The sequence below is a fragment of the Pinus tabuliformis genome, chromosome 2_2 (genome assembly GCF_031772625.1).
Source record: "Pinus tabuliformis cultivar Carrire ecotype Pingquan chromosome 2_2, CPIR1, whole genome shotgun sequence".
Taxonomy (NCBI): domain Eukaryota; kingdom Viridiplantae; phylum Streptophyta; class Pinopsida; order Pinales; family Pinaceae; genus Pinus; species Pinus tabuliformis.
The window spans coordinates 299931586-299943972 of NC_142300.1; positions in this window are offsets into that span (position 1 = coordinate 299931586).

Consider the following 12387-nt stretch of genomic DNA (forward strand, 5'->3'; position numbering starts at 1 on the left):
AGATCAATGACCTAAAAACTATCCTATTTGAGGTGGAAACCTCCTTTACATTATATAAATGAACAATTCTTAGATGATACAAATGACAAGACCTCCTTTGTATATATAGGAGTCTAAGGGGTCACAATATAATAATAGCCTACATAACAATAATAATGTAAGGGAACAATAATAACAATAGTGGGTTTCTATGGGGCACACCAATAAGAATATGGGGGCTACATGGGCACAACAATAACAATAAGGGGGCCACACTAACAATAAAAATAAGTGGGCTACACTAGTGTTATAGGGACCTAATAGACTGATTATTCCCTTCCCTTTGATTTATGTTGAGGAATTTTCCAAACTTAACACTTCGTTTCCCATTTTCTTTTAGAAATAGGAAATTACTCTTATATTCATTCATGTGTTTAGAGAAACCACTATCCACATACCACTTCTCTTCTTGTTCATGAGCATACATCACTACATTCATGTGTTTCTTCTATCTTTTGTTTCCATTTGTTTTCATTGTTTTGAGGATCCGACTACTCTAAATTATGTTGTTCGGTAGGCTTAAACAATTTGCTCCTACACTCATTATCCTTGTGACCATAGTTATGACAAATATAGCATTCAATCTCACTCATAAGGGGGAAGAACAAATTTCTTTGTACAACATAGGAACTTCTAGATCTACCAAGCTGAAAGTGATTAGAATTATAATTTTCATCTCTTTCAAATTTAATAACTCTATAGTCAATAGATTTATGACCAAAGTTATGACACATATAATAGTTACCATAAAATAACTTTGGGTACCTGTGATAGTGCATCTATTGAGTTCAAGTAGATTTATTAAGATTTTTCCTACTGACTTGTTAGTGAACAAATCTACGTTGAGGTGGTTTTTTTACATAATTGTTGCCTCTCTACTTTTCCTTAAAAAATTTCACCCTTCCATCCTTATTATTTCTCCCTTTACGTGCCTTCACATAGCTCTAATGTCCTTCCTTTCCTAAGGATCTAGACTTGATTTTCCTTTTGCAATATGTTGAGATTCATTGTACGCAATACCAGATTTTATTGCTAATGATCTTAGAGAGCTAAGAAGATTATCCATAGCTTTGGAACTTTTTGTAAATCTGAGATTTAAATCCATCTTGGAATTTATATTCATGAGATATTTTCTTGGAGATACAACTTCTACCTCCAACTCTTGGCAGTTTTTTTCCCGTTTAGCTACCTAGTTGATAAAAAACTCGTCTTTTCTCCCAGCTTCTTCAATATGAGTTTCCAGAGAGATGATGTCTCCATCATATGCTTAAAAACTATTCTTTCCTTTCCTTTTTTACAAGTTTAGCTTTGGGACATCATTTTCATTCTCTAGTCTATCATGAATTTTTTGTTTGTCCACTAATTCCTGAACTAGAATGTTGTTAAAATTGAGAGTCTCTTCTAACTTTACCTTTTGAAGGTTATCGTATTAATTTTGATAATTATACATACCTTATTCATCTATCAAATATTTATATTTCAATATATTCTTTTTCTTCCTCCTCTTCTATTGATGATGCTGAACCTGCCAACATGTAAGGGGATCTTCCTGGTAAGAAGTCCCAATTAGACCTCAGACCATTTGGTGTAGGAGTCCTAACAGTGGGTCGTAAAGCAATGCCTTGACCATGATGTCAGATAGAGGTAAGTAAGATAACTCTGTCAGTAGCAAGGGTGTGATTGTTGTAGTAAGTCAAGGAAGGTGTATGAGAGGTTCTAACAAAGGTGGTTCAAGATGAGGGTAGATGAGTTCTAGGTTGAAAGGGATCAGTCCCAACTTGGCTAGGACACAAAACACATAGGCCATACATAGCTTCCAGTGGAGCGGTCCACTCGGATGCAATAGTCACAAAATACAAGGCAAGATAACATGTACAACACTTAAGGATCAGTCTGAACGAGTGCAACAGTTGTTACAGTAAGGTTCATGTGAAAGGTATGTCTGATGTCCAACAGAGTAGTTGACATGGATGAGACAACATTAGCAGCATATGCAACACACTTCCATTAATAGATTATGTGTTTCAAGAAATGAATCAGTTTAGATGTTGAACACAAGTTGAAGAAACATGCATTACAAGTGTTAAAGATCAGTCTTACAACAAATACAATACATGTGTCAAAACATGTTGGCTCTTATTATACAAATAAGTGTAAGTTCCAATTATACAATACATCCATGTAAACTCACTAGCCCCAACAGTGGAAAATTATAGCCACATCCGTTTGCTCCTCCAAAGAGATGAACTAGCTCTGCTAGTGGATAAGCCAAGGCGCATTACAATAATGAACAAGATCTTTCCAAGATATTCTTATCAGAAGCTCGGCTGACCAAAAACCTCTACAATGAGTTATGAGCAACTATTATAGTAAAGGGTGAGGTGAACCTTGACATTCCCCTTTGTGACAGTTGAACTGCCCTCATGACTCTTCACCTACTCTATGACTGTTACATCCAACTATTGACACTTGACTTACACTTGACATGACTCAACATTACAATGCACATGTACTCATGTGAGACAACATGGCTTGAGAAAGCCTTGCAAGAAATCACTGACACTTGGTCCACTGTGATGAGATCACCAAATCTTTGTCATGCTTGTGATGGTGAAGGTGGTGAGCTTATGCCAATCTCTATCATCCGTGATGGTGTGTATGCACCTCATTGTGACATCTTGCTGAAGCGAACTCTTGGCTCTATTGCAACTGGTGCATTGGTTCAGCCTCTTCATCCAACTCCTTTGCTAACATATGCATGGTATTCTTGGGTGCATTGAACAGGAAACACACTGATGCATAGCGTTCGTGGTGATCTTTAAGTGTGTCCTGGTGGTCATGCACATCAACTTTTCGATGTAGATGTTCAGCTCCAGTTGGACTTGCTTCTTGTCTTTGCCTCGGTGAGTGTGCTAAATGGGTTGGATCGCATGTGTGCACATAAGGACATGCATGCTGCTGAATCCCTTGCATGAAATCAACAACACTGCTCACCATGTCTGCTCTGTGCCAATTGTTGGGATGAGTCTTTAAATTGTACGAGCACAGTTTCATATGTGAGTGCATGTTGCGCCCACTGTTGTTCTTGTTCTTGCTACAACTCATTCATCTGTCTATGTAGCTTCATGTTATTCCTTGAGTTGATACTTCAGGACATGGAACTCATTGTTTGTTCCATTCTATGTATTCGTGTGATCTTCATGTCACATCATCACCTCATATCCTAAGTCTCCAAAGTTTCTTTCATCATTAGTGGATCTACTTGATCTCGCAAATTTGTTCAGCCTCTTTGTTTTCAACAACCTCCCTCTTGCATTCAGTACGCTCCCTTCAATTGTTGTTCATGATGTTGCTCAATGTGATGTTCCTGTTTTCATATCTTGATGTCCTTTCCTATGAACAACTTGATGTCTTCGTGAGTAGGCAAGCTCATAGACACTTGATCGACTGCATCCCCAAGTGTGCTCTGAACGGTGTCCTTGACTCTGATCTCCCAGAAACATTGTACTTGTGCTACTGAGAGGCAACTGAACAACTGTGAAACCTGGAGACATCAAAACAATCATGGCAAGCAACCTGTCAGACGAAAACCAAAATGAACTTGAGCACTGACTTGAAACATACCTGTGTGACTAATCATGAAAGTTGCGCGATTTCCATTAGGAGGTCGGGAGACTAACTGCCAAGACTGTGCAAGGCACATTCTGGGCTATGAGGAGGTTGAATGAATGCTGGAACTACACAATGCACATTCCAGCCTAACTGCTCAAATTGCGAAATGCATAATTTCATCTCGCAGTGAACGCAGGCTTAGTGCCTGCATTGTGCAATGTTCTGGGCCAATAATCATTGTCCCTCAGGATTGCATAAAGAAGGTCTGGGGATTAGTTGTTGGGCAGAAATGCACATTCCTGGAGAGGAAGGCAGAGCCTTCCCTCTAGGGATTGCATAGTGCTATCTTGGTGAGGCTCTTAGTGAGGTAGAGTCTAGGCCAAGCTTCCCAGACTCACTGACAGGCAATTGAAAGTGAATGTGAGTGCGAATGCATGGTGATATTGAGCGTAAGTGTGAGTGAATGATCATGCATGCACACGATGAATGACAGAATCAAAAAATGGAACAACATGCATGTGGGTGAGGCGAGTCACCTAATCGATGACCGTTAGTGAAAAATAGTTTCATGCATGTGATAGCAGTGAGATAGAAATGAAAATTGAAACAGTGCTAGGACAAGCTAGTATACATGTAAATGACAACGAGCACTCAAAGAAATCAAGAAAACAATACTCATACAAGAGAAAACACAAAGAGTGATAGAAATGCAACACAAGGCATGGAAAGCGGGCTCACCCCAAAACAACTGAGTTTAATGTGTCGAATACTCCTATATGTGATGTGGGATGTCAAAGCTACTAGTTGATGTGACGAATGAGCTCCACAACATCTGGTTGATGAGTTTTGATAACATTGAGGTTGTGACGCACATGCCAAAAATCTAGCGAAAGCGAAACTTGGTGGGAGGTTTCTGAAATGATCCTTGCATGTAACCTGCAACTGCTAAACATAGGTCCTTGAAAAACAAGATGCCATTGCATGCTGCCTTAGGATATGTAGCCGATGCATGCAAGTATTTTTTGCTCGGTCCCAAAGGGAACCCATCAACTCAGCTGCACATGTAAGAGACTATGACTTCTGAAGGAAATGTGCATTTCTGGTTGGGTGTTGGGCTGACTATCCAGGAGATTTGCTCAATTCTGGATAGAACAACTAACTGCTGCCCAGATTTGCACAAATTTTAGGATGAGCAGCCCTGCTGGGAAAAATTGCGTAATTCCTACTAGGAGTGCCGACTAGAAAAATTGCACAATATTGGAGCCTAAAAGGTTGCAAGACAAGATTTTGCAATTTTTGGAGGGAAGGCTAGTTTCCCTCCACAAATGCACAATTTTCTTGGGGAAGCTGCTTAGCCTGCAGCCGGACCAAGTTCGGGTGAATAGCTTGTGAGGGGAATGGATCAAGTTGTGATCGACATGTTGCCTTTGTGAAAGAAAAACACTGAAGCTTGTGAACTTGACGAAGAAAGGAAAGCTTTTGTGAAGGTTGGAAGGGAGGCTCCAAAATGAAGCTAAGGCATAATTTTGGAGGGTGGTTGTAGCCGCTACGACACTTGGATACACAAGGGTACAACTCCAGCTCTCTTAATGGACCTTGTTCATGAAAAGCAAGTCTAACACCACTCTAAGTATTGTTTAGCTCTCAGCTCATCTTGGTTTCACACTAGCTTGATTGTAAGATGTATCATCTGCCAAGATCTTGGTCGATTGACACACATTCTAAGCCAAGGTAGCATAGTTGTTTCAAATGGGGTTGAGAGGTATATTGGTGCACAGGCAGTATAGTCGTCAGAGTCTTAGTTTCATCTCTGGTGTTGCTCCACTGCCAGCAAGCCTAGACAGTACCCCATCGGAGTCACATAGGAACACAAGCATGGCTATGCTGCCAGTGAGCTTGGTCAGTACCCTGACAAAGTTAGTTGCATCACCTCCCTATGCAGGAAGCCTTTCTCTTCTTTTGCCTTATTCATTTTTCATTTTTTCAAAATTTTTTCACTTTTTCCATTTTTTTCAACTTTGCATAGCACTTAGTCATTTCAAAGGTGGAAGAGGGATCCAAACTTATTGATATTAGAAGAAGTTGTTCCAGAAGAGAAGTAGTTGATTATATCCCTTACGTGCCTGTTTAGGTTTTCCCCCTCACCTTACTCTACTTGACTGAGCTAACAAGGGTTAACCCAAAAACAATCGACTAGAGCAGGTGACACCAATTAGTGCACAAGCATTGTGTTTTCACCAAGGTTCACTTTGAACAGTACATATTTTCCATTGACATATCATGGAGTGAAAGTAACAAGTTCTTCATATAGAGGCAGGATGATAGATAATCAAGTAGTGATAGTAGCACAAGGCGTCTTGTACTTTACCCAGCTCGTTTCAAGAGTCATAAATGGTGTCATGTGAAACTATCCTATGAAACGAAACAAGTGAACTAACAAACAACAAAACAAAGCAAGAGCAGAAGCAAAAGTGAAAGCGAAGCAAGTAAGAAAACAAGAAAGCAAAGAAACAAACAAACAAACAAAGAAAGTAATCAAACAAGCATGCAAGCAAACCACTCAAAAGCAAACACTGCTCCTACTCCTAAGATAATAGTGCATGGGTCATCTCATGTGAAGTGATACTTCCAATGCAACCATCGATGCATTGGTTAACCCATGTCATGAAGGCATGGTTCGCGAACAAGACAATTATGCTAACCAGCAAACACGAAATATGTAATAGTGAAGACAAACACACTCTGAGCTTACAAGTGACCACAGGCCAAAGATGAGTGAAAGTGCATGCCATGCATTCTGTGGAGCTACCATGATTTTGTGCTACGTTGTGTGCAGATGTTGAATGTATGCATTCTCTTGACTGTGACATGCAAGAAAATGTGAGAAAGGTAGACCACTTGTGTTGTGCATGTGTGCTTGCTATGTAAGATTTGTCCAATGCATGAGTGATGGGGTCATGTATTTCTAGTGGAGGGAGCTAAATATGGGTGTTTGGTTGATATTTAATGTAAAGTAGAGAGTAATGAGGAGCCTTGAGTGTTTCAACAATTTCTTGACCGGAAGTGAAACCAACCTCAGGATAGTGAGGGCCTAGAATAACCATCAGCTCAGGCTAAAGTACCTTGACAGTCTGGGGGGTCTCAACCTCATGGAAAGATAGATCATCGTAGACCAGTGTCTTGGATAGATTAACAACAATTGAATCAACATCATGATCATATGAGTAAGTGAATAGATCACGAAAACCAAGATCAAAAAATTCAGGATGTTTGTCGGCATCCTTATGATTTGATGAATTAGGCAAAGGGGTAGATGAGAAGAAAAGATGTTCACCCTCTATGTTTTCAAGAAATATAAATAATAGATTGAATGGTTTTCTGAGGAAGATGTGCCCTCTCCGCACTGTAATGACAACGTGACATCCGAGGTGTCCTGTGAATGATAGGAAGTAGAATCATCCGGAAATGAGTTTTCACAGGAGAAATTAGCAGTGGCAGAATCACAATGTACGTCAGGATGAAGTGGATGAGGCACAGCTCGAAGGCAGTTATCCTTCATCATGGTTTCTTCTTTATATTTCTGCACACAGTCATCATGAATGATGGCATAGGTTGGCTTCATAAGAACAACTTCGTTGACAGCTTGATCCTCGCACATAACATGTGAGGAGTCCAGAATGGGAAAGCCCAATATAGTATAATCCAGAGGATCAACAGAACACGAGGATGAAGGTTGAGGGAAAGAGTCCACATGACAACCAACAGGCCTTCAAGCCAAATCTGCGTAAATCTCAAGAGAAACTGGGGTGGAGAGTGTGACAGTTCAACAGAGGAATGTGCATGATCTCCCACATCGCTCCATGGTGGTGGAGCTATTTTATGAGGTGAAGGTAGACAGTCACTTGTGACAATGAGTATGACTTCCTGTGATTGCGCAGCTCGATCACTGAAGTGTGCTAAGCGGGGTTCGGATATGTGAAGAAGATACTAAAATCTTCCATAAATAAATTCCCAATCAATTTCATCTTCAGGAAATCGGTATGCAATATTACAAAAGCGCATGCAAAACTGATCAACGGATTTATCGAGTGCTTTTCGTAATTTCAGAATTTCTTGATCAAGCGTGTCATGGTCAAAGTGATTGAAACCATAGTCTATCTCTATGACCAGATGAACAAGAGAATGAATATATTTTTTGAGCAGTGTGGAACACCAGTGCATTAGGTGCCCTTGAAGTGTGTAGATGAACAACACGCAGCTCATGTCTTCCTCAAAGAGTTCATGTCTTTCACATGAGTCTATAATGTCGACTGCAAGCCTAACCAAGGTTGCATAGCCTCCACCATCATATTTTTTATGAGGCAAGTTATCCAAGAGCTTTTCCGAGATAATGAAGTCATTTCCATAGGACATGCACTCCAGAAGAGAAACTCGGTAGGTAGTCATGATAGATGTGTAGAGATTCAAAACAGATGTGGGGACTCAGATTTTCATCTGGCCCTCCTTCTAATGCCAAAATGTTGATGGTGTTGGACTTGCCAACATGTAAGCGGATCTCCCTAGTAAGAAGTCCCAATTAGACCTCAGACCATTTGGTGTAGGAGTCCTAACAGTGGGTCGTAAAGCAATGCCTTGACCATGATGTCAGATAGAGGTAAGTAAGATAACTCTGTCATTAGCAAGGGTGTGACTGTTGCAGTAAGTCAAGGAAGGTGTATGAGAGGTTCTAACATAGGTGGGTCGAGACGAGGGTGAAGATGAGTTAAAGTTGAAAGGGAATAGTCCCAAATCGTCTAGGAACACACACAACACATAAGACATATACAGTTTCTAGCGGAGCAGTCCACTCAAATGCGGTAGTCACAGCATACAAGGCAAGATAACACGTACAACACTCACGGATCAGTCTAAAGGAGTGCAACATTTGTTATAGAAAGGTTCATCTAAAAGGTATATCTGATGTCCGACAGAGAAATCGACACAGACGAGACAGCATTAGCAGCATATACAACACATTTCCATTAATAGATTATGCATTACAACATATGAATCGGTTCAGATGTAGAACACAGGTTAAAGAAACATGCATTACAAGTGTTAAAGATCAGTGTTACAACAAATACAATACATGTGTGAAAACATGATGGCTCTTATTATATAAATAAGTGTAAGTACCAATCGCACAATACATCCATGTGAACCTGCTAGCCCCAATAGTGGAACGTTACAACCACATCCGCCTGCTCCTCCAAAGAGATGAACTAGCTCTGTGCAGTGGAGAAGCCAAGGTGCATTACAATACTATCCAAGCTCTTTCCAAGATAGTCTTATCAGAAGCTTGGCTAACAAAAAGCCTCTACAATGAGTTATGAGGGACTATTTATAGCAAAGGGTGGGGTGTCCTTTGACATTCCCCTTTGTGACAGTTCAACTACCCTCGTGACTCCTCACCTACTCTATGACTGTTACATCCAACTATTGACACTTGACTTACAGTTGACATGACTCAACATTACAATGCACATGTACTCATGTAAGACAACATGGCTTGAGCAAGCCTTGCAAGACATCACTGGCACTCATTCCACTGTGATGAGATCAACTCTTTGACATGCTTGTGATGGTGAAGGTGATAAGCTGATGCTAATCTTGGTCGTCTATGATGGTGTGTATGCACCTCATGGTGACATCTTGCTGAAGCGAACTCTTTCCTCTATTGCAACTGGTGCATTGGTTCGGCCCCTTCATCCAACTCGTCTCCTAACATGCTCATGGTCTTCTTGGGTGTGTCTGAACTAGAAACACATTGATGCATAGTGTCCATGGTGATCTTCAAGTGTGTGCTGGTGGTCATGCACATCAACTTGGTGAAGTACATGTTCAGCTCCAGTTGGATTTGCTTCTTGTCTTTGACTCAGTGAGTGTGCTAAATGGGTTGGGTCACATGTGTGCGCATAATGACATGCATGTTGTTGAATCCCTTGCATGCGATCAACAACACTACTCACCATGTCCGCTCCATGCCAGCTGCTGGGATGAGTCTTTAACTTTTATGGGTGCAGTTTCATTCGTGAGTGCATGTTGTGCCCATTGTTTTTCATGTTCTTGCAGCAACTTATTCGTCTGCCTGTGCAACTTCATGGTCTTCCTTGATTTTATACTTCAGCACATGCAACTCCTTCTTTGTTCCATTATTTGTCTTTGCGTGATCTTCATGTCACGCCTTCACCTCATATCCTAAGTCTCCAAATTTGCTTTAATCATCAGTGGATCTACTTGAGCTCGCAACTTTGTTCCATCTCTGTGTTGTCAACAACCTTCCTTCCTCTTGCATTCATTTCATTCAGTATGCTGCCTTCAACTAGTATTCATGATGTTGCTCATTGTGATGTTGCTTTGATCATATCTTCATGTCCTTGCCTATGAACAACTTGATGTCTTCATGAGTAGGCAAGCTCATAGACACTTGATCGACTGCATCCCCAAGCGTGCTCTGAATGGTGTCCTTGACTCTGCTGTTCCAGAAAAATTGTACCTATGTTGCTGAGGGGCAAATGAACACCTACGATACCTAGAGACATGGAAACACTCATGGCAAGAAAATTGTCAGTTGAAAATCAAAATGAAATTGAGCACTGACTTGCAACATACCTATGTGACTAATCATGAAGGTTGTGCAATTTCTGCCAGGAGGTCGGGAGACTGACTACGAAGACAGTTTAAGGCATATTCTGGGCTATCAGGAGTCTATCTAGCTACTGGAACTGTGCAATGTACAGTCCAACCTGACTATTAACTGCTAGAATTGTGTAATGCTTAATTTCATCTCATAATGAATGCAGGCTCACTGGTTGCATTGCGCAATTTTCTAGGGCAGCAATCATTGTCCGTCAAGATTGTACAAAGAAGGCCCCGGGAACAATTTCTAGGATGAAATGCACATTTCTAGAGAGAAAGGTAGAGCCTTCCCTCTCAGGATTGTGCAATGCTATCTTGGTGAGGTAGAGTTCGGGCCAAGGCTGCCTAGACTCGCCGACGGGCAACTGAAAGTGAATGTGAGTGTGAATGCATGGTGATACCGAGTGTAATCATGAGTGAATGATCATGCATGCACATGGTGAACGATAGATTCAGAAAATGAAACAACATGCATGTTGGTAGGGCGAGTCGCCGAATCAGCGCCCATTCGTGAAAACCATTTTCATGCATGCAATAGCAGTGAGATAGCAACGAAAACTAAAATAGTGCTAGGGAAAGCTAGTATACAGGTAAACAACATCAAGCATTCAAATAAATAAAACAAAAAATACTCATACAAGAGAAAATACAAAAAGCGACATAAATGCAACACAAGGCATGGAAAGCGGGCTCACCCCAAAATAGCTAAGCTGAATGTGCCGACTACTCCTAGATGTGATGTGGGATGTCAGAGCTACCAGGTTGATGTGAGGAATGGGATTTGGAGCATTTGGTTGATGAGTTTTGATAACATCAATGTTGTTATGTGCATGCCACAGATCTAGGGAAAGAGACACTTGGTGGGAGGTTTCTGAAATGATCCTTGCATGTAACTTACAACTACTGAAGATAGATCCCTGAAACAAGGGATGCCTTTGCATGTTGCCTTGGGAGAAGTAGCCCATGCATGCAAGTCTATTTTTCTTAGTCCTAGAGGGAACTAGTCAACTCAGTTGCACATGCAAGAGACTGCTCGATTTCTTGAAGGAAATGTGCATTTCTAGATGGGAGCTGGTCTAACTGCCCAGGAGATTTGTGCAATTTCTAGGAAAAGAAGCTAACTACTGCCTAGATTCATGAAAATTCTGGGTTGTGCAGCCCTGCTAGAGAAAATTATGCAATTCTTGCTGGGAGTGTTGACTAGTAGAATTATGCAATCTTGGAGCCCACCAGGCTACCAAACAAGATTGCACAATTTCTAGAGGGAAGGTTGGTTGCCCTCTAGAAATGCACAATTTTCTTGGGGAAGTTGCTTAGCTTGCAGTTGGACCAAGACCAGGTGAATAGACTATGACAAGAATGGATCAAGCTGTAATCGAGAGGCTGCTTTTGCGCAAGAAAACACTGAAGCTTGTGAACTTGACGAAGTAAGGCAAGCTACTGTGAAGGTTGGAAGTTAGGCTCCAAAATGAAGCTAACGAAAATTTTTGGAGGGTGGTTGTAGCCGCTACAACGTCTTCTTCAGCTCCTCCAGTGCACTATCTAGTTCTGCTTCGAGGTCAACCACTCCCTCTTTGGAGTCAGATTTATCTTCCATCTTAGTCTCATATTCAAATTCCATGACTGTCAACTCATCTTGTTCTCCCTCAAATGATCCTTCAGTGCTAGCCTCACATGAGTCACTATCCTCTTTTGAGTATAAGCTATTTCTCTTTTGAGTCTTCTTCTTCTTATATTTTTAAGATTTGCCTTGACTCTTTTTTTCATTATCCTTTTCTGACTTCTTGGATTTATATGTACATTTAGAAGAAAAATGTCCTACTCTACCACATTCAAAACAATTAAATGGTAGCTTACCTATGTATTTTTCCAAGCCCATTTTGAGTTTTCTTATAAACTAAGCCATCTCCTCATTTGAGTCATAGTTGGAGTAATCTTGGTGTCCTTTGTTCTCCTTGGATTTATTTGAGGCTTTAAATGTTGCTTCCTTTGGTTTTAGCTTCTCTCCTCCAATACTCATCTCATAGGAAATGAGGGTTCCTTGCATTCTTCCATTGT